The following is a 23,114-nucleotide window of genomic DNA, read 5'->3' as shown; positions in this document are numbered from 1 at the left end:
CTTGGGTACCCAGTAGTAAATGCAATATTTTGTGAATCCATCCTGCCACCTTAAAGTGAGTGGGTGAGCTTCTGAAAGGGTGATGAGGAACATTTAAAGAGGGCCTTAAACATTTTAATATAGACGAGTTAGTTACTTGATTAGAGTTTACTGTTGAGATGGCCTAGAATAATTTCTTTAACCTGTAAATCAGAGCGTGACCCCCCCCCCCCCATTTCAGCTGAAAGCTTGATCAATAATGACTTACTCCCCTGATAGACTGGGAAGCTTGGGAGGCCACCTGTAACTTTGGATCTTGATGGTGGGAAGGAGAAAGTGGGAAGGAAGGGGCCGTGGAAGGCAGCCTCTTCCTTCAACCTTTAATTCAGGTGTTCCCTATTCGTATTTCTTGAACACCCACCCTGCGCAAGACGCTGCCAATTTGATTATTTTCTCTTTTCCAAAAGAAAGAAAACAAAACCATCACTGCAGTCCCTGAGTCAGTAAATTACTCACCTGACGGCCAGGAGCGCCCTCCCCCCACTCCCCTTTACAGTAGTGTCTGGCAGGCCTGAGGAAGGGGACAGAAAGCCTGGGCTGTAATCTAAAGTGAAAATCCAAAGACTAATGCTATTGGCAACTGTCTCATGGCGTTGTCCCCGTGCCAGACCCTGCGCCAGGATGAAGAAGCCTGTTACAACCTAACTGTCCTGAAGTGCTGCGGTGGCCCCCTCCCCCGCAGCTGGGAGGCGAAGGCAGGACGGGGTTGGCTTTCTCTGCGCCGGCTCTGGGCGTGTGCCCCCGCCGCAGCTCCGCGGAGCCTCCGAGCCGCCTGCAAAGGGGGGCGGGGAGCGGCGGCGAGCAGCCGGAGTCTGCGGCTTCCTCCCCACGCCCGAGCCTCCTGCGCACAGCCGGGAGGACGTAAGCCCGAGCCTAGTCCCCACGCCGCGGCGCGCGGGCTGCCTGCCCAGCCGAGGTAACTTTTCTGGCAGCCGGCGCGGGGGGGATCCTAGGGGGTCTCCGGTTTGCGAGGCGCGGAGGACTAGCGGGAGGCCGGGGGTGAGGAGCGCGCGGTGCGCGGCTGACGCGTGGCTCTGGCGCCGCACAGCCGCCCGAACCGCGGGAGCTCAGCGCTGGGCCCGGCCCTGGAACCCGCCCGCTCTCCGATCGGGACCCCCGCGGGGCCGGGCCAAGCCGGTGCGCTGCGCCCCCGGCCGGGGACGTGCCCGCTCCGCCCGCCGGCCGCGCTGCAGCATCGGCTGGGCCGGCGCGCTTAGCCTGAGCATCGGCCTCCGGCCTGGGGACCTCCCCCGGAGCTCTGGCCGGGAGGGGCGGTTCGGTCCCTGCGTCCCTGCAGTACCAATTTGCCCCAATCCCCCGTTTGGGGCGCCATGTTTTAAGTTACCCCGGGGCTGGGGGCGAGGGCGAGGCAGACTGCGCAGGGAGGGGCGGGGGACCGGGGGCGACACTGCGGCGCCGCCCGGGGCGGGTGGCCGGCAAGCGGGAGGGGCCCTGAGCCCAGCGCGCCGCGGCTGCGGGGTCGTCCCGGGTGCCTGGCGCTGGCGGGCGCGGCGCAGGGCGGGTAAGGTGCGCTCGGCACAAAGCATCCCCGCTGGGGAGCTGGCCGGCCGCTTTTATGTAACTTGTCTCGTTCCCCGAACTGGGGCGGCGTCCCCCGGACGGTGGCAGGGGCTGCAGCCCGGTAGCCTAGGGAGGAGGAGGGAGCATCCTAGAGAGGTGGCTCCTGGCCCGGCACCTGCGGCGTCCCTCGCCCCAGCCTGCGCTCCCTTGGCTCCCCTCACGGGAACCGGAGCGCGGGGAGGCCGAGGGGCCGGGAGCCTCACTGCTCACCTGGCGCCCGCGGGGCTACGAGCTGCCTCGGGAGGTGTCTGCGAGGGCGGCTTTGCGGCGCGTGGGGGTGGGGAGGCCGGGGAATCGGACGGCGGGAGTCCTGGTGTCGGCCAATTCCTTGCGGGTGTTTCGCAGCTCCTGCCGTGGGGGCTCGCTTTCTTGGCTTTCCCCTCTCATCTCGCCCTACTTCTTCCCCTCCCCCTTTCCCCTCTCCCCTCCAACCCCCGCCAAGTTCATGGCTTCTGCAATGCGGTGGGTGTGGTTACCTAGTAAATTGTAACTGGTCCCTTGCAAGTGGGAGCAGTCTTTCCTTTTGGGGTTTTATATATACGGATCCAAAGTTTTCTAGGGTTTTTTCCAGTTTCAGCCCAGGGTTAAAGTTGGAAAGAGATTGTTGGAGAACAGACAGAATGATAAAGAAAACATGTGGTATTAATTACGTGTGGAGGCTGGGCTGGGAAATCCTGAAAGGGCCAGGCAGTCCTGCTAATGCAGTGCTTCCATTACGTGTTGAAGTTGGTGGTTCAGTATTTTTACATTAGTCTTGCAGTCCTATACAATTGCTTTTGCAGATATCCTGCCTGACTTTTTGGGGGGGGCCCATTTTAGGCTCCCAGAGGCGGCCAGGTGTCCTGGAGTTTCCCTTGATAGCATGAACGTTAGCAGAAGAGTCATCGCACTAAGTGCTGAAAACATTCTTCTGGGGGGGTTTACTCTGATATTTGAAGCCTCCAGGAAGCCAAAATCCTAAAAATTCCACGTCTATCTGGGAGCCCTGGACCCAGCACCAATTACTGCAAATTAAGCCAGAAAAGCCCCATTATGAAAGGGGAGCACATCAAGCTTGAGTAAACTCCAGGGAATGGAGAGGCAATTTATATCTTGGCCCTCACAGGGTTTTTTAAAAACGCATCTTAATTTTAGTTTCAAACTTTTAAAAACTTCAGCTGGAGTAACAAAGTTGTGATTCTAGACTGAGAAGCAGTAACTTTGTTAATTTCAGAAGGCACTGATGAAAATCTCTGAATACTGTCTTATTTGCATTATAATTTTCTGGTAGTTTAGGAAAGCAAAATACTATATCCAAGGCATAAGGTACTGCATAAAGTTCAGCTAGCTAATCCACTTCAGGCAAATACTTTTTTGCAAAAAGAACATGTTTTGTGAGTGATTTATCAGTAATAAAAAGAGTAGCAACGTTACTTAATTTGTAAACACCTTTTAGATGAAGGCTCCAGAAGAGACAGGTCAAAGGTCAGTGTCTCCGCTGAGTATTTACATTTAATTTTCAAGTCATTTCTTCTGCATGAATGTGATTTAGATTAGAGGCAGTTTTTGCCAGTTCTTGTACGGGGTTTGGACTTTGGCCAACTTTGAATTGTGTTGAAATAGGAGACCAGGGATTTTTTTTTTTTTTTTTCTTGATTAGAAACTACATTGGTTTTTTAGAACCCTTGGGTCAAATGCGTCAATACAACACAGGTAACTCTTCATTCACTAAGAGACATGATACTGTCACAAGTTGGTGAATATTTCCTGCATTTACTCGATGTTGGATTAAATGTGGCAGAAACTTTTTGTTCCGGATATAGTCTTACATGTTGTCGTATACATGTTCATCTTTTAAGTTAGCGTTTTAAAACGAAGTCTTAAAATTCACAAATGAGAATTTGTGTCCTCTTCAGTGATATAGAACTTCATTCAGGAGTAAGCTGAAAAATATGCATTTGAGAGAGAGAGAGAGACAGAGAAGTTGTGAGAATTGAGCTATAATGAAGAGAGAGGTTACTTATTTACTTGACTGCCCTGAACATCTTTGGTTCCCATAGCGTCTTACAAGCATCCAGCCACAGTTCTGCCCTGAGTGTCAGCTTTATTACGGGATATAGACTTACTATTGAAAACCATGAATCAAATTCATCTTTAGCACCACTTCATTTAGATGGATCTTTAGTGGTGCAATTGCTGCATCTCTTTCTTTCAAAAGGCTTGCTGGCTGCTAATTTGTTGGGAATTCGTCAGGCACTCTTGCAGGGTTCTGCTGTCAGTTGATTTGCCTTGGCAGCAAAGAATTGTGTGCTCAGAAGCAAGGACTGGAGCAGTGAAGTCATTACCCTGCCTGGTGTTGTGACATCACTATGGCTCAAAGGAAACAAGGGTGGGGCAAGCAAAACCAGACGGTCTGAAGCATCTTGCTGGCTTGAACTTTGCTTGATAAATGAATGAGACTCTCCTTTCTCAAGTTGAACTGCACCATAAGGTATTGTTTGGAGGATGGGAAGGTAGATGTCAATTCAAGGCTGTGTAGGAAAGTGTTTCATAGATGAAGGAAGAAGAAGGTTTTTTTTTTATGAAATAGTAGAAATTATTGAATTTACTTTTTATTGGGGAAAACAGTATATGGAATCTTAAAAAGGGCCATTTAAACAATTACCCAGAGAGCAAGAATAATGAGTCTATATTTTTGTTTATGCACAGAGCCAATTTTTTTTTTTTACTATTCTTTGCACTAAAATAGCATTCTTGCTAAATTCTTGGTTTAGATAATTAATACTATCTTTTAAAAGTATGTGTTGTCTATAAAGATGGTGTGTTTTCTGGGTAAGCAGTGTCATTTCTGATTTATTTTTGAGTGATGTGATTGCAATTGGCAATTGGCAATGATGGAAGAAGCTGGAGATCTCACAAGTTTACAAGACATCTGCAGTGGTTTGGGGTAATTGATTTCCACTTACACTGTTTCACAAATTATTTTATACTTTAACATTTTAATCCTAACTTAGATTTCTAGCACACAGATGACTACAAACGGGTTTCACCCAAATTAGTATTGAATAAATTATAAAAGCAAGTCTGATATTCTGAAACTGTAAAGTACATTTCACGTTTTGATTTCTGCATGTAATGTGATACGAGCATGAAGAAGTGATCGCTCATAGGATAGTTGCACATCTTCACTGTCTTTTCTGTACTTCCTTGGTCAAGATGACTGTCGTTTTTTTCATGTGAGCGTATTATGCATGTAGAGGAGCTGGGCAGTTCTTCACTGTGTAGCAGCTATTCCAGAACAATTTCCAAAGCCGGGGGAAGGTAGGGAATGGGAAGAATGACACAAGTAGAGAAGTTGAAATTAGATACCAGAATTGCAGATCACTTGGTGGAAATGTCTTCAGTATTACATTTTTAGACCTTGCGGTGATTGGTTAAATTGCACACTTTAGAATTGTAAGCTTCTATTAGCACCAAACCTCTAATTCTTTTGTAATTTGCAGTATAGAGAAAAAGCTGACAACTTAATTTTTAGATTGCTGACACATTGATACATTGTTCTTATAGCCCTTCCTTACAAACTTAAAAAAAGAGGGAGGAAAAAAAAGGCAGCAGAAGGGTCCGTACTGGACCTAGGAAACAAATGCAATATTTAACCTGCTTCGTGTGTTTATTTTTCTCTCCAGTTTTACTGAGTGACTGAGTGCATGATGTGAGTAGGAACTTATTTATCTTGGAGTTTCGTCCCCAAACCAAGTGCAGGTCTAAACACTTATAGCATTGAGTAAATATTTATGGACTTGAATGAAAAATGAGGCCATTTGTGACTTATGGTTCGCTACAAAAAAAAACATTTGAAAAGGCTTCAAAGACCCTGCTGCTTTATTTAAAAATGCGACTTACTGAACCCATGTCTGCAGTCATTATTTTTAATGGCATGATCCCCTTCTTAACAAGCTTGCTGTTATCCCCATAGCTTGAATGAGGTAGGTTCTGGGGGTTTTGCCATATTAGAGAAGAAAATACTGCAGGTACCTAGAGAAACAAGAATGGTTTCTTTAAGGGAAGATCTGCAGGAGGCCTGCTTCCTTTCCTGCCAGCTCTAATTGGTGTCATGGAGGACATCAGCAGAGAAGGAATTCTCAGAAGATGAGGAAAGGGATCGGACTGGTGTGTGACAAAAGCTGAAAATGGATTAGGGCTGGGTGATGATACCGATCCTGACGTCGGACTGAAAAAAGAAAAACTATTTTCTGTTGTGGATCTCTCCTCTTTGGTCATTTTTGTACGTCGTGTTTACATTCTCAAACAGTGAGTTTCTTTCTCTGTGTCTTTCTGTAAGCCCCAGATATCATCATGTCTACAACAAACTTTTATTTTTGCATTTTAACATGTCTGAATTTGGGCTAGGAATTATAGTTCCTCTCAACCATGTGGCAGAGAGAAAGCAGGCAACTGATTTCACTGATTGGAGCATGCATCCAAAATTGGAGATTGGATGTCAGCTGACTGGAGGAAAACCTTGGAGTAGTAACGGGCACTGGTAGGAAATGGTGCCTCACTGATAGAGATGCACAGGGGATGGCATTGTGGGAAAGCAGGGACGGAGAAAACTGAGTCGGTCTGCAATTCAAAGGAGTCAGTCTGAGTAAAGAATTTTTAGGGAATACCTTGGACAAATTATTTTGTTTCTGTGTATTTATTTATGCCTAGAATACCTAAATAAATCTAAGAGTTCTTTAAATAACTAGAAAAGAGAAATTCTGGTGTATGAGTCATTGCTTGATTGGCAGAGTACTGTGTCTCTTACGATGAATGGTGCCATGAATTTTATGGAAAATGGTTCGTCACTTGGATGTGCAAATTTTTAAAAAAAAATGCTTTATAATCAGTGCTTCTTTATATGGCTCATTCTGTGTATTCGTAATTATTTTTTTTAAGATTTTAAGAATTTTATTTAAAGAGATAAAGTGCACATGCTTTCGGAGAGGCACAGAAGGAGGGAGAGAATCTTTTTTTTTTTTTTCAAAGATTTTATTTATTTATTTGACAGACAGAGATCACAAGTAGGCAGAGAGGCAGACAGAGAGAGAGGGGAGGAAGCAGGCTCCCTGCTGAGCAGAGAGCCCGATGCGGGACTTGATCCCAGGACCCCGAGATCATGACCTGAACCGAAGGCAGCGGCTTAACCCACTGAGCCACCCAGGCGCCCGGGAGGGAGAGAATCTTAAGCAGACTCCCTGCTGAGTGAGGGGCTTGATCTCACGACCCTGAGATCATGAGCTGAGCTGAAACCGAGTCAGACACTTAACCAACTGTGCCACCCAGGTGCCCCAGTAATTATGTTTCATTATGTGCTTTACCTTATGGGACACATCTATTGAATGGTCTTAATATTCTAGTTTGGTCCTTGGAATACGGCTGGGCTTTGATTGAGATGAGTCCTCTCCAAAAGTCAACAGGCCTAAATTTAGGTGGAATGTAGCATTTACCCTAGGGAGTAGTAGGAGACGAGTTGAAGGAGAACATGTGGGGCCTCCTTGTAGAAGGTTTTGAATATGAGACAAAAGGATATTTGGACTTTACTAGATATAGTAGGGAGCCAATGAAGGTAATTGAGTAGGGAAGAAGAGTGTCTATATGGTGATCAATGTAGGTTGTATTGGAAGAATAGGAGTCTGGAGATAGATGACCTTTTGTTAGTGGCCTAATCCAGAATTTTTCAGAAATTGATTGTGATGACAACTCCGTATATTTTTCGTGGTCACGTTCAGTCGGAGGTTAGTTGTTTTGGGGGCTGTATCGAGTGGAAGATTAGACATATGGAAGATGGGAAGATTTTCATGCTGCTTATTTATTCTTCCCAATAAAACACGTTTGTTAATTTAGATATTAAAAAATACTGCATGCTGACTTTAAAATATGCTCTAGAGGCACGTGGGTGGCTGAGTTGGTTAAGTGTCCAACTCTTGATTTCAGCTCAGGTCATGGTCTTCAGGGTCGTGAGATTGAACCTGGTATTGCGCTCCCCACTGGGCATGGAGCCTGCTTAAGATTCTTTCTCTCCTTGTCCTTCTGCCCCTCCCTGCCCCCTCTAAAAACATAATAAAATGAAGTAAGATGTATTCTAAAATGCTAAAAAACAAAAAGGAGACCCCCCCCAAGACAGCTGCTGTTAATATTTTTGGCAAACATCCTTCCAAAGCTATCTCTTGGCATGTCTAATATACCATAATGGGAATCAGCCTTGTGTTGGGCTCCCTGTCTCACTATTTAATCGTTCTGTGACCTGGGTCAACTCCCAACTTCCTTGACTCTGTTTGCTAATTTCTCAAATGGCCTTAACACTCCCATCTTAAGTGCTACAATACATGCAAAGCACTAAACATAGTACCCGATGTATCATAAGTGCCTATTAAATAACAGTAGCTTTATTTTGTGTATGTACAAACTCAGATAGGCACCTATTTTACAAGAACAGATTCCTTGCTTAAACATTATATGTAACCATTTTCTTTTTTATGTAACAGTATATCCTGGGAAGCTTTCTCATGTATGCAAATCTGTATCTCCATCATTATTTTTAATGGGAAATGAATATTTTCTTTGGGTCCTATACAACACTAGTGAAGGATCATTACCTTAACGATGGTGATTATTTGAAATCTTGTCGTCCAGCCCCTCCTCCTCCTGCTACTTGCTGCCTGTACTTTTTGTCATTGTCTTGTAGCACACACATCAGGGGGCTATGGTGGAACAGGACATTAAACAAAATTAAAATTGTTAGTGGCATTTGTGTGCATCCCAGTGTCGTGTGTGTGTGTGTGTGTGTGTGTGTGTGTGTGTGTTTAGTCCTGATAAACAAAAACAACCAAGTTTTAGCCATATACTTTTTCTTTTTCTTTTTCTTTCTTTCTTTTCTTTCTTTTTTTTTTTTTTTAAAGATTTTATTTATTATTTGACGGAGAGAGACACAGGGAGAGAGGGAGCACAAGCAGGGGGAGTGGGAGAGGGAGAAGCAGGCTTCTCGCTGAGCAGGGAGCCTGATCCCAGGACCCTGAGACTGTGACCCATGCTGAAGGCAGACACCCAATGACTGAGCCACCCAGGCACCCTATTTTTTGATTTCTTAATTCAAACTGTGACAAGAGTCTATTCACAGACAGATGACCTTCCCTGACACAGCCTAACCTTGAGGTCCCAGGTACCAACTGTCTTCCCTAGTGCATCCCAGCATCCCCCAACAGGCAGCAGACACCTGGGCGTCTCTGAATTCAGAGTCGAAATACTAAAGGGTCTGAGATAGTTAAGGAGGTATGGAGGCTTCCAAGGACAAAGAAAACAAACAAAAAGCCTGCCCTGGGTCTTGAACCCTGCCTTTGTCTTCAGCAGTAGAGGGTTAGTGAATGTTGGACTCCGTTCACAGATTTCATGCAGATTCTCCATGGATATGGGCCACTCTCTTGGGTTAGAGACAAGCCCTTGGTTTTGATTTTTAATTTTACTTGACATCCCTGTTATTTTCCTACATTCAGATGGCTGAGGAAAATAGTGGTATGATCCCAAGATGGCGCTAACTGACGTGGTGGACCTAGTCTTCTGCTAGGTGGCCACGATGGAGCTTAAGCCCAAGGGTGGGCCTGGGAGTTGCTTGTTTTTATGCAGTTTGTGTCTAGAGTTACTCACATTGTGGAGATACAGTGTTTGGTGATTTCATTTGAGAGAATTCTTGATCTTTGTCTGCTCTATGCCATTATTTTGTGTTATAGGTGGTGACTTTTATTAACTTGAGCTTAAACCGTATACTGTTAGTGGACAAAGTATGGGGTTGGAAAAGGTATAGAAGTTGACCAATTTGCTCAAGACATTTGGAAAATTCTTCCCCTTAAAGCCTGAAATCTAGATAGCTGTAATTCATGGGGGAGGAACTGTGTTGCAGAATAAAGAAAATAGAGTGAGTTAGAGTAGATCTGGATTGAAACATCTGCTCCTCTTCAGCTAGGTAACTTGGGGCAGGTTGCTCCATTTTTCTGGGCAAGGTCCTCCAGCTGTGAAATGGCAGTGATGGTGCCAACAGGAAGGTTGAAATGAGACCTATGTATCTGAAGACCTCTAGAGCCATGTGGAATGAGAGTAGACACACAGTAAATATTTTCACAATTAAGCTACTTTATTTGCCTACTTTGCTTGTTCCTAATGACCTGTTAGCAGTTAAGATTGCAAAGATAAATCCCCCTGGAGAGTATGGAATTGTGGGACATTCCAGCACAAACTCCATAATCCAAAAGATGACCCTCCATGAATATAATAAAATTTTGTCAAATTTGAAACTCCAAATGACAGTAGTAGAGGTTTGCAAGGAATTAGTCTCAGTGGTTTTCACATCTTCTTGTGTAGTGGAATTTCCTGGGGAACTTGCTAAAAAGCAATTCTAGGGACCCATCCATAATTCTCACTTAATAAGTCTGGAGCTGGGTCCAGGCATTTGTATGTGAACAGGTATGTAAGTGTATTCCGGGCCACATTTTGAGATAGCTGTTTCAAGGAATCTTGTCTCAACAGCTTCTTAGTTTACTGGTTACTCTCTGGTAAATACGTAATCTGGGAAGATACTAAATCTGGGAAGATACTACCGTGTCAATCAATAGTACTAATGTCGGAGAGAATGCTCAGCGTAAAGAGCCCTGCCTGCTTTTCACCAGGGCTGGTCATCTCTTAATCCCTTTTGTGGTCCTTCTAGGAAGTTAAGTAAAATTTAAAAGATTAAGGAAGTAGGATTAAAGGTTAGTTTTCTTATCTGTTAAATAGGGATGATGGTAATTCTGTAGCATAATGGTCAGGAGTGTTAAATTAGTAAGTGAAAGGGGCTCTTGGTTTTCGACTTAGGTTGTAGTCATGGGGGTCATGGGATTGGACCCCATGCATGTTTAGGGACTCTCTCTCTCCCTTTGCCCCTTTTCTGCCCACCCCCCACCCACGTATGCTCTAAGCAAGCAAGCAAGCAAGCAAATAAATAAATACAATAATCTAACAAATTAGTAAGTGAAACTGTGTGGCTCAGTACGCCTTCAGTTGGGGCTAGTTTTCTCTGTGGTAATACACAAATGGAGTATAATCAGTAAAGAGGAAATGCCTCTATGAGTAAAGGTGTTTTTGCTGATCAAAATCATACTGAGCTATTTGGGTTTTACGGATAACTCTTAAGTTGTTAGGACATTCTTAACCTAGGCAGAAATGAAAATGACTAAAACCTTTGTTTTCTCTGCAATTGTTAGGATTCTTAGTGATACTATGTAAATGGTAAGTGTCCAGATTACATTATGATACATAGTAATTATCTTTAGTTTCTCTTTTCTCCTATCCGAAAAGGACACATTTCTCACTTTTCTATGGAGAGAGACAACAAAACAAAAGTCACTTGTATTTCATCCTAGCATTACATCAATTTCTTAGGGTCCGAAGATGAATTCCGAAGGGAGCTTCCACACCTTGGAGCTGCAGCCATGGGGCCACCGGCGGGTCTGAAGCAGCTTTCCTGGTCACACAGCTCCCGGCACAGGGAGAGTGCAAGTGGGGATGAAGGTGTCCTCGGTCACTTTCCTCCCTCTCCGGGCAGTGTCTCCAGGCGTCACCAGACCTACATCTTGGAACCACCTTCCCGAGTGCCTTAACATTTAGACAATAGATGTAAAGGGCAAAAGATGGGATATACAAATATTAGTAAATTAAATTTCCTAAACTCCTTTTCTACTTAATTTTCAGCAAACTGTTCCCCTGAAACATGTATTGGTTTCATCCGTTTACTGTTCCACCTGTTATTTCTCCCTGTTCTTACTTAAGAGTTGGATTTCAACCTGGTGATCTCTCTGCCTGCACTTCTCCTGACTAGAATTATACATGACCTTATGTGGTCTTCCTAGTGTCCTGAGGAGCCCGTGTTGCCAGTCACAGCAAAGATGTCCCCCGAACTCATATCTACACCCTGCGCCTGGCTGGCTTCCACCCTCTCTGTCTCATTGAACGTTTTACTCGCCCCGACAGTGGGTCCAGGTCTTTTCCACGCAGACCAGCTTCAGTCCCAACTACCCCTTCTCCACATGACTCTGAGTCAAGTGTCTGTCAGCCTAAAGAAAGAAGTGAAACAAACCAACCGCGTCTTCTGACTCCACTTCCTCCTTGAGTTTGCCGGTGCCCATGTTTCTTCCCGGCTGCTTGGCTCTGAGCCAGGCTTCTTTGAAATTATGATTTGTCCAAGCAGGATGCTCATTTGGCAACAGCGATGGTTACTTTTAAAAGATTAAAATACCAAAATGCACGTTTAGACTGTAAAGACCGATGACATGAACCAAAGCTTGGGACTTGGAGCCTTTGTAGGGTTTGATTCCTCTGTTCATTCCTTCACTCATTCATTTGTTTATTCCACAAATACTTCTGGAAGGCTCCTCGTGAACCTGGTACTTGCTTGGTGCTAGGATGGCAGCAGTGAACAGGATAAGCCAGACCCTCTGCTTCTCCTCTTTGCCCTGTGGTTTAAGCAGGGGGATAGGGAATAAGCAAATTAATGTGATTTCTGAGGGAGATGAGTGCTCTGAAGCAGGACCAGATCACAGTGACCATGTGTGTGGAGGGCTGCTTTAGATACTGCCATTTGGGGACTTTTAACATTTTACCAGGTCCTCCTTGTTTGTACCTCTTCTCTTTAGCTGTGATGCTAATTCTCCGTTGTAAGTGGTCTGGGGCAGGGGCACCATCTGTAATCATCGCGTGTGTGTGGACCTGGTACAGTGCCTCAAGGACCCCGTGTCACTGCTGAATAAGCAACTTTTCCTCTTGTCCCCCCTTTTCCTGTGCCTTACCTTTCTTGTGATACTGCTTTGACTTTGAATACACCTCCTCTTCTTTCTTATATAAGCTTAGTTTCTCCTACTGTCGTGCTTGTATTTGGACTGTGAAACTTAGGACACTTGTGACTTAGGTTTGGATTCGTAATTTCATAACCCTTTTTCTTAAAGAATGCGCCCCAAATTGTAAAAGCTTTAGCACTGACAAAACCTACATCCGCCCCTGAGCCTGTTCCATTTTCAGCTGCCCCTTTTCTGAAGTCTGATTGTGAGTCTAGTTAACCAGAATCCAGAACCTTGACTGGGTCCCAACCCAATCCTGTTCTTCTGAAGGATCTCACAGGTGTACCCGACAGATATGCCCGAAGACTTGCGTTTATTTGCAACTTGGCTGAAAGAAGTCGCCGAGCCATGGGCCACCTGGGTAGCTCAGTTGGTTGGGTGTCTGCCTTTGGCTGTGGTCATGATTCCAGGGTTCTGGGATTGAACCCTGCATCAGGCTTCTTGTTCAGTGGGTAGCCTGCTTCTTCCTCTCCCTCTGTCTGCTGCTCTCCTTGCTTGTGCTCTGTGTCAAAAAAATAAAATCCTTTAAAAAAAATTTAAAAAATTAAAAAAAAAAAAAAAGTCACCAAGCCTCTCTGAGGGAGAGATCGGAATTTGCAGAGCAACCCCCATCTTCTTCCTATAGAATTCTTGGCGATGACCAAGTGTGTGATTGATGGGAAAGCTCTTGTCAAGTTGTAAAGTTGCACACAATAATCGGCAGTCTTTGTAGGGAGTTAAGATGGCATACATCGGGAAAAGGAGCGTGTTTGACTTTTTTTGTGCTCCACGCCCCAGTTCTGTGCCTCCATTTGTTCTCACAGCAGAATGTATCTTGAGGACTTACGAAGTGTCAGCATTCTGCAGCTACCAACAACAGAGTGGTGAACAAAATGATCACCAGTGCCCACTCTCCAGGGGCTCCGTGTCACGCAGGGCACAGAGTTAAGGGATTGCCTGCTTGGCGGTGACAATCCATCAGGACTGGTAAAGCCATGGGAGTTTGGGACAGTGAATGAGACCAGGAGGCTCTCCTACTGGACTTGGGTGTGAGGTCCTGGGAGAAGAGGGCGAGATGTCAGACCTAAGACCTGAACAGTGACCTCGCATCGGCACATGACAGAAACAGGGGAGGGCCCGGCTGGGTCTAGGGTAGGCTACCAGGAATGTTTGAGGTGACTGGCCCCCTTGTACAAAGGCTGAGAGGAACAAGAGAGCTAAGTCACTTGGAGAACTTGAAGGAAACTGCATCTGACTAAGAAGCAAGATGGGACCCAGGGACAGTGGGGAGAAGATAAGACGAGCCTTGAAGACCGCTGGGTCAGAGCTCAGGGCCCCATGCTTTATGTCGCCTTGAGGAGATGCGGAGGCAAGGAGGAGTTTTGCCCTGTTGGCGCATGTGGTCAAATGTGATTTTCAGAACCGTTACTTTGGCTCTTGAAGTAATCTAGGGAATTTCCTTTTCAAGAGACAGTCTGTCAGTTGTAGTTAAAATGACTGGTTTTGAGTCTCTTGTTTTAGTGAATGAATGAATCCGTAAGCTTATTAGTAAGTCTTGACTCCACAGCCATCTAGATTTATAACGTCGGGAAAATACTTAACCTTAAAAATTTCACTTCCTTTTTCTATAAACTAAAAATAATCACTCCACAATAAATTAGTCCTTCCAGCAGCCCTGCGTGTAAGTCCTTTGCACATAGTAACTGTCCAAGGAGGATTTCAGGGTATTTGGGAGTGGAGATGGAGGGAAATGTTTAGGGGATGGAGTTGTGATATTTGCTGATGTGTTGGGTTTGGGAGGCAGGGGGAGGGGAGTAGCCTCACTTACTGCCCCTGAGGTTATGTCTCGGGGCGGGGGGGGAGGCCTGGGTTGAGGGTGGGGTTGGTGACAGGGACACAGACATCAGGAGTTGGGCCCAAGGGTCCTACGGGGCATCTAAGGAGAGATGTCCAGGAGGCTTTACCCGGGGTTCAGCCAGCCAAAGAGATCCAGCTTCAAGGTTCAGACACCAACTCATTATAATTCAGAGGTCATTAAAGCTGGGGAAGATGAGGTCCTAGAGAGAGGACTTTGGGGAAATGTGTTTCAGGAAGGAGAAGTCTCTGGGCCCCCCAAGTCCCCAGAGGATACCATTCCTGAGACAACTTTGCATTTAGCTGCCTCCAGGGCTGGCCAGCTCTCAGTCAGGAGTTCAGGGGTGCTTCTTCCCCAACATGCCCAGTGGTCCTTCCAGTTCCCAGCTGTCCTTTCTCTCCCAGGCCGGGGCTTCCTGAGGGAGGTGAAAACTGCCCAGCGGGTTAAGGAGAGGAAGGTAAGGGACTGGAAGTAGTGCACACACGTGCACGCCTGGGATACCAGGACGCTCAGAGAGAGGCGGAGAGCATGGGTGGTGAGGTACAAAATGCAGTAGAAATTTCTATCCACGGTGTTTTCTTTTTTTAAAGAAGTATATTGAGAAGCAAAGGTGACATTGCTAAAAATACCCACCCCTATGTGGAGAAGGGGCTGTATTTAAAAATGTGACAGGCAGCTTAGTTTAAAGCACTAAGCATAGATTTGCTGCATTTTCTTTCACATAGCCCTCTTCTGGAGACTGTAAAAGGTTCTAATGGGTACTTACAGAGTGCCAGAAACGTGATGACAGCTTTTTTCGTTCCCTTAATTTGCTCCCTTTCTCCTTATGATAACAAATGATTCTCCCAGGGAGGAAATATTCTTGCTCATAACTGAACGGAAATGCTGGGCCCGTCTCGTCTGTCACTCAGAGGTAAATGTCGAGATGACCCCCCCAGATGGTTAAGAAAGCGGAAGATGCTGAGATAGGTTTGAGGAGATGGGACCCAGGGCGGGAGGCCGACCATGAGAGACTCTTGGTCTCAGGAAACAAACGGAGGGTTGCTGGAGGGGAGCGGGGGGAGGGTTGGGGTGTCTGGGTGATGGACATGGGGGAGGGTCTGTGCTATGGTGAGCGCTGTGAATTGTGTAAGACTGATGAATCACAGACCTGTACCTCTGAAGTAAATAATACATTGTATGTTAATTGAAAAATTAATTAATTAAAAAAAGAATAGTGCAAAACATTCCTGAAACATAAAGAGGTCGAGCCGTGGTGTGGTGACCAGCTGTATAGATGACGTCCAGCTGAAGAAACCCAACATTTGTCCAACGTGCTGTCTGTCCTCAAATTCTCGTCCACAGGGACGCCTCCCCGCCTCCAGTGAGCAGCTGCCCTTCTGTATTTGTGTTTCTCGTCATGATAACAGTTCTGCATTCTTTTCCTTGTTACTGTTTGTCTCATCCCTAACTTTCTGCGGTCTTTTTCATAAGGTTTAAAAACCGTTACATGATACGCTGTGTATATCCTTCTGCAGCCCTTTTCATTCGGCATGAAGTTCGTGATCACGTACATTGACATCTGTGGGATTCCATGGCGTACTTCTCGTTAGGGAAGACCAGTCGCTTTTGCCCAGGTTCCTGGCTTCTTTACTCCTCCTCGAACAGGCTTGTTCTTCTGCCTCAGAGATGCTGTCCTCTCAGCCCAGAACATTCTCCACCAGCATATTTACACAAGTTACCCCTTGTACTTAAGGCCCCATCACCCCTCGCCCCATTCAACACTACCTGTTCCCCTTCCCTGCTTACGTTTTTTCGTATTAAACATATTTTACTTTTTATGTTTATTGCCACCTGCCCCACCCAGAGTAGATCAGCTTTGCTTTTTTGTCATAGACCCGAGCTCTTAGAACAGTGCCAAGCACGTGATGGGTGCCCAAGAAATACCTAAATGAAGGAGACATTTAAAATAGAATGGGAGACAATCCCATGCATCAGTGAAGGAAAAATCTAAGTCAATCTTTAATATTTAGTAGATCTGGTTTCGTTAAAAGTGAGTGAACTGTAACTTGTAAGTATAACCTTAAAAAGTGAGACTCCCCGCTGAGAAAGCTTGCCTGTACAGCCTGCGGGATCTTCTTGGGAAGTAAAAGAATGGGTCTGTTTGCCAAGTCAAGACATACGTCACTGAGCAGTGTCATGCTTCCAGAGTGACAGTTGGGTGCCAGTCATTTTCAATTAACTTCAACTTGAGATTCTTGATGCTTGTTAGAATATAGTAATTTACCCCCTCCCCAAGAATTAACACTTCCACGTTGTCAATATCTTCCCAGACGTACCATCTGGCCTGCCCCCTTTTTATTCCCCTTCCAATTTTAGCACAGTGTAAGGTAAACAGGGGTTTTTTTTTCTTACCAATGAATATTCCATTGTCTTGTAATTTAGAAAATAATTTGTACTTCTCTCATTTTCACTCTTTGTCCTGGGAAAATCAAGGATTAGTTGGTTTTTAATTCTGAGCTCTTCAGTGAAATATCAAGTAGATAAGTGAGGTTTTGATTAGGTATGCATCTAATTAAAGAAAACTGAATAATGTTTTTCTTTTGGAATATAGTAGGAAATTATTGTGAGATATAAAGATAGATATTTTTGTTTTCATCTATGGCAAAATCATCTATAAGTTAGTTCTAAAGAATTTCTTAGCCAAAAGAAAATTTTCATTCCTGCTTTATTTCTATTACTTTACAGGAAATTACATTTTTCTCTAAATTTAAGTATCCTATCTAGACGTCAGGAGGGTAGAAATCCAGAATTTCTCCCTATTTAGCTCTAGGTACTCAGAGCTGGTGAAGCTGAATGATCTCTCTTCATTCTTAAATTTGTTTTCAATTACAGTTGAACTTTGATCAATGCTGGGAAGGTCCACTTAATGCAAATTTTTTTCTGATAAATACAGTAGAGTACCATATATTTTCTCTTGCTTTTGATTTTCTTCACATTTTTCTTTATTCTGGCTTTATTAAAAGAATGTGGTATATAGTACATATTACAAAATATGTGTCATATGACTGCTTATGTTGTTGGAAAGGCCTCCAGCAACAGTAGGCTACTTGCAGTTAAGTTTTGGGGGAATCAAAAATTTTACACAGATGTTTGACTGTAGAGAGTGGTTGGTCCCCATGACCCTTACCTTACATTTTTCAAGTTTAAACTATATATATTTTTTTCTTGATGCCAACAGTGACTTCTTTCCTTCTTCCTTTCTTTCTCTCTTTTTTTTTTAAGATTTTATTTGTTTGACAGACAGAAATCACAAGTAGGCAAAGAGGCAGGCAGAGAGTGGGGCAGGAAGCAAGCTCCCTGCCCAGAACAGAGCCCGATATGGGGCTTGATCCCAGGATCCTGGGATCATGACCTGAGCTGAAGGCAGAGGCTTAACCCACTGAGCCACCCAGGTGCCCCCACAGTGACTTATTTCTGCATGAGGCTCTAAGATCAGTGTGAGCTGGGCATTTCGGGTTGATAAAGGGGAGTCGACTGATAGTATAATTGCTGCCGAAGCGAGCACGGGAGTCGACTGATAGAGAAGATACCAAATTAGATGTTGTGTAGTTACTGCAGATGTGGGAGACCCGTGCCTTCATAATCATTCCTCATGAAGTACTTTGGTTGATGGCCCACGGGACCAGGTTTGCTCAAGGCCTACAGGGGCTCTACCTCCTAGGATCCGTCTATAGGTGGCTTCACAGATTTCAGGACCTCTGATGACAAACAACCTGACTCAGTTTGAAGCTGATGTTCTTTAGCACGAACACTCGGGATTCTGTCTCAGTCCCGGATCAGCAAATTGGATGTTTTGCAGCTCTCTTTTTTTAAGAGACTGTGAGGACATAGGTAATTGTTTTTATGGCTTTCTGGTGAGATGGTACTGCCTGATGGAACACTCTTGTTTCTTAGTGTTCTTTTATACTGAGAAGAGGTTGAAGTTGACAACATGTTAGTAGAAATACCAGCTTCATTATGATCCTCATAAACATTCCGTATGCATTGGCTGTTTCTCCTGTAGAAAGAATCTTTTTTGGGAGATGGGCTAGGGACACTGCAATGATTTTAATGCATCTACCTGATAAAGAGAAGTTGAGTGGTAAAGAAGATGCCAGTTTAGGTATTCTCTAATAATGGCAGATTGAGAAGACCTGTGTGCTCTAAGATCATTCTTCTCACACCTTCAGGTTCTAAGAAGATAGATGCAAATCTTCATGTTTTGTATTAGATAGATAATATCTGTACAATAATCATGCACATGTACTGTGATTATACTATATACAGAACATTTATATGGGTTATAATTGCGGGAGTTTTGGATCAGATTTGTGACAGGCAGTTAGTTGTCCTTGCTTATTATACAGTCTGTGTGTTTAATCCTAGCTCAGGCACTTTTTTCCTAACGGTGGAGTCATGAAAAGTTTTTTAGAGTTTCTTCACCACACCTGCAAAGTGTGGATGCTAACACTGGCTTTGGGTTTATGTGACAGCTGTGCACAGGCTAAGTGCATATCTGAAATGGGAATTGTAGTAAAGCTGACCTCATTGTGTTGCTATAAGGTTATGAATATTACTGATACTTCATAGAGTTAGGTTCAAATGGAGTTGGAGTCCATGGAATGGTCCTGATCTGGACCATGAAAGCTCTCCCAGGCCATGCAGTTGCTCTTGGACGGACTCCTCTTGCTTTGGTTGGCTGGCCCTAATGCTTCTGGGAGGCTCCTGGGCTGTCGGGCCCTGCTCTTCTTGGGCCAGGGAGGGACAAATGTTGAAAGGGCACAGAAGGAGGGGAACTTCTGTTACTTGGCTGCTCTTACTTTTGCATATCATTTTGAATGGAATGCAATGAAATGTGGCCTCTCTGGGCTGAAACTGGGTTTTCTGCAATGCATGATTACCAGTGAACAGTTGGAACAAGTCAGACAAGTGATCTCACAGCGTTAACATTTGTTGTGTGCCTCCTTCAGTCTGACCAGCACCTGCTGCCTACTGCTTTGGAGAGTTGCTGCTGACTTCTTTCTTGTGACTGTTTGGGGCTGCCAGTACAGGCTGCCGGCTTCCTGGCTACAGCGGTAGGCTAGGTATCCAGGCCTGGTCAGTCTTGCTTCTCCATCCCAGCCGTGTGAGCCAAGCCAGCTCAGCAGATCCTCCCTGGGACTTGTCCATAGGTAGAATGAAGGGGCCTTAACTTTCTGAGTGGTTGAGATACAAGAATGTGGCCTCCTTGCTTGACCCATAGAACATGATGTTAGAGGAGAGATGAGTTTATGTTTTAGCAACATAGAATCCCTGATCTGTCCTGTTTCCTGAAAATGACCAATGGAAGTGTTTTGTTTGTATTTGTTAATTAAGGACAGTAGGAAAGCAGCTGTTGGCAGGATAATATAGTAGTGAAGAGCCCAGCCAATTACTACTGTCTGTATGACCAGAAAAAAGTTAAATAACCTCTGCGTGCTTCAGTTTCTTCAACTGGGAATAGTAATAATACCCACTTTATAGGTGTATTGTAAGAATTAAGTAGATTCGTATTTTTAGGGATATATGTGTGTGTACGTAAATCATGTTTAAAATTTGTATTTAAATATCTATTTGTAGGGCATTATAAAGCTATATGCATATTTTTAAATCTTTTTTTTTTAAACGTTTTTTAAAACCAAAAATAGTAAGGACATGATCTTGGACAGCGTTTCTCAAAGAAGTCAAGCTTAAAACTAATAGGTATTAAATTTTTTTTAACTTGAATATAGTTTGAAAATTTAGATGGAGAAGAATCAGATTTTATTTTGCAAAAAAGATTGTCCCTAATTTTTCTGCTTATAAATTTATGTATAAATTTATTTTTTTATTCTATTTTTTTAAAAGATTTTATTTTATTTCACAGAGAGGATAAGCAGGGAGAGCAGCGGAGGGTGAGGGAGAAGCAGACTCTCTGCTGAGCAGGGAGCCTGAGGTAGGACTCGATCCCAAGACCCTGGGATCATGACCTGAGCCAAAGGCAGATGCTTAAGTGACTGAGCCACCCAGGCATCCAATAAATTTATTTCTATCAGTTTGATAGTATCAATCTATTTCTGGTTTGCAGCGTTGATTTATTGTTTCAATTGACCAAAAAAATCTGATTTAAATAGTTTAAGGAAGGAAAAAAAGAATTATCACGAGGGAACTGTGGTGGTGTAGAATGAGAGGAAGACATGGGGGAAAACAGAAAAACTTGGAGTGATCTACTTTGAATACCTTCTATTCAGAAACCATTGTGGATGAAATTTGGTTCAGTAGCCAAATTTAAGACCATTTCATGTTCAGTAATGTCGGTTTACCAGTTTGTGAAATCTAGAAATACGGAAACCACTGCTTTCGCTGTAATTGTGGCCCTTGTATAATGTACATGGTATATATGTCTGTCCTCATGGAAATTCAACGGAAATTACTCCTTTTGTATATCCCCATTTGCTTGATGCATACGTTTTTGATACTGGGGTTCTTGATATTTCTTCTCTTTCAATCTCAAACTCCAGTCAGTATAATATGACTTGTGGTGCATTGTAGTGAAATGGAAACCATGTCTGTTACTTTAAATCCGTTGCTTTGTGTTGTTAACGTTTTCATTGTTTACAACCTGGCTCCTGTTAGGATGACTTTTAGGAACCAGGTTAGGAGTTCATTGTTTCAGCTTGCTGAATGTAGACCTGGGTCAGTAACCAAGGGAATAGATCTGTATTCTAAAGGCTTTACACTCTAATGACATTTTTTGGTGAACAGGCTGATGAAATTGCACTTGTATATTTTTGAAGTAGAGCACAAAACAATGAAACATACAGTCTTGCATGCATATGGTACATGCCTTGCATGGCAAATACCTTCTCTTATCCAGATCACCATTTATGTCTACAGAAATCCATTGGCTACATTATTATTATACTGTAACTGTAAATATCTGTTTGGCATTGAAAGGAGTAAATATATCTGTTCTACAAAGATAACCCTTTTACTTGTGGTAAACGTCTGATATACATTGTCTGGTAATGTTTAATTGCATTCTTGCTACAAAGTTAAATTCTTAATTGTTAATATTAAATAACGGGATTAAGGCTTTTAATGGCTAATGTTGAGTCTGTCAGTATTTCAGCATTTTATGATTAAGTTAATCCAGTAATGTTTTGAGTTCCAGCTAATTTGTTATTTAGCTGGAACTCAAAACATTACTGGATTAACATGTAAATAACAATTTACATGCATTTGCTTACTGACCAAATTTTTCTTGAGAACCTATTATATGCCAGAAACTTTACTACATAACAGTGAGGGGAAACCAGAAAATTTCTGCTCTGCATGGAGCTTATGTTCTGGTTTGATGTTCTGCTATCTCTAAGCCTGCAACATCTTTGTTAGGTAGGTATTATGCCCAGTCCATAAGTTGTGAGTGCAAGTCTGAGCTTTATACTCTTGGAACCTGGGGGGGTTGGGAGGAGTACATGTGTGATGTTATCTGGAGGAAAACAGAAGTCAATTCGTGTTGCATTTTCTAATTTTGTTCCCCTAAATAATGTACGTCAATAAGAGAGTTACGCTATGTAACATTGGTGGAGAGAAATTAGTTTAAATTGTTACTACCTATTTTACTGTTAATCAGATTTCACATGCTAGTTTTTAGATTTTTTTTCCTTTCAAGTAGAATTTTAACCATGGAAACATTGCATTTAAATTCTTGGGAAGTATTTAATTGGAGGACAAGTTAGTATAATTTATCTTTAACTTCTTATTGGATTGGCAGTGACCTCAGCAAGAAAAATAATATTCATGCAGGAGATGGATTATTATACTTTGGCCTTTTCTAACCAGAACATTTTAACTCATGGGGAGGTGCTTAACCACTCTGACCTGGCTCCCTTCCCTTCTAATATGAGGCAGGCAGTTTAATTGTCTCTCCTAGATTAATACTCTGTAACTCAGAAACATGTCCAACGTAACACATCTCAGAAATAAATCTACTGACCTAGTTTATTTGGCCTTGATTATTTTCTCCATGATTTGAAGCATATTTCTTTTGGGGGCACATCTGCTTTGACACCTTCAAAATGTTGTCAAGTCCTGTGTATTGCTGTCAGTCACCATATCATGGAGCACAACAAGGAAGGAGGAGAAGCGAAACTATGTATCATAGACAAGATCTTTGACTTGGCTCAGAGGACAGAACAGTGTCACTGGGAGTGGCATTTGCTGCTTTGATCCACAGAGCTGTTTTGGGTTTTGGTTGTCCTGACCATCATGTGTATAGTGCTCTAGATAATGATATTCGTCATTCTAGTGATTTCCATGAAAACGGACTAGTGTCAAGTTGTGGAGTAGGCTTCTCCTGGAGAATACGTTACAGTAATTACTCAGCAGAATGTACTCAAAGCGGGGAGAGGGAAGGTAAAGCCTTTCTGTGAAAAAACAAAGCCTGTCTGTGTGTGGGATGGACCTTGCGTTGAAAGGAAGATGCTCCTATGGTCACCTCTGGTAGAGGTTCTGCAGGAGCTCATTGAGGGGACATTGCAGACGTGTCCTCAGCGTGGCTCCGCAGAGCCCCCTTCATGATTCCAGGACTGGGGGCCACTTTGGAGAAGGGTGTCCACCAATTCCAAAAGAACCAACCTTTGCTCTTAAAGCCTGCTTGGCACTTGATTTACTGAGATAACAGCAATTCTTGGGTACGGGCGATAACTAAGTGTTTCTTTGAGAATTTTTGGAAAAAGAGAAACGCGAGAACTGAG

At 43.7% G+C, this 23,114-nt stretch overlaps 1 protein-coding gene across 10 annotated transcripts in view; it reads left to right on the top strand.

Annotated features, from left to right (window-relative positions):
* The first annotated feature begins 854 nt into the window (after positions 1-854).
* The window catches only part of EPB41L3 (erythrocyte membrane protein band 4.1 like 3), a 147,837-nt gene continuing 125,577 nt past the window's right edge, over positions 855-23,114 (top strand). For 3 of the 10 annotated variants that reach the window (XM_044243366.1, XM_044243365.1, XM_044243363.1), the window contains exon 1: positions 877-955. The gene's annotated coding sequence lies outside the window, so the exon portion shown is untranslated. Of the gene's footprint in view, positions 956-23,114 lie in introns of all 10 variants that reach the window. The other 7 variants (XM_044243368.1, XM_044243362.1, XM_044243360.1 and 4 more) reach the window with 7 other exon arrangements.

Source organism: Neovison vison, chromosome 3 (genome assembly GCF_020171115.1).
Source record: "Neovison vison isolate M4711 chromosome 3, ASM_NN_V1, whole genome shotgun sequence".
NCBI lineage: Eukaryota > Metazoa > Chordata > Mammalia > Carnivora > Mustelidae > Neogale > Neogale vison.
The sequence above is the reverse complement of the archived record's forward strand: the minus strand, read 5'-3'. Positions and strand labels throughout refer to the sequence as shown.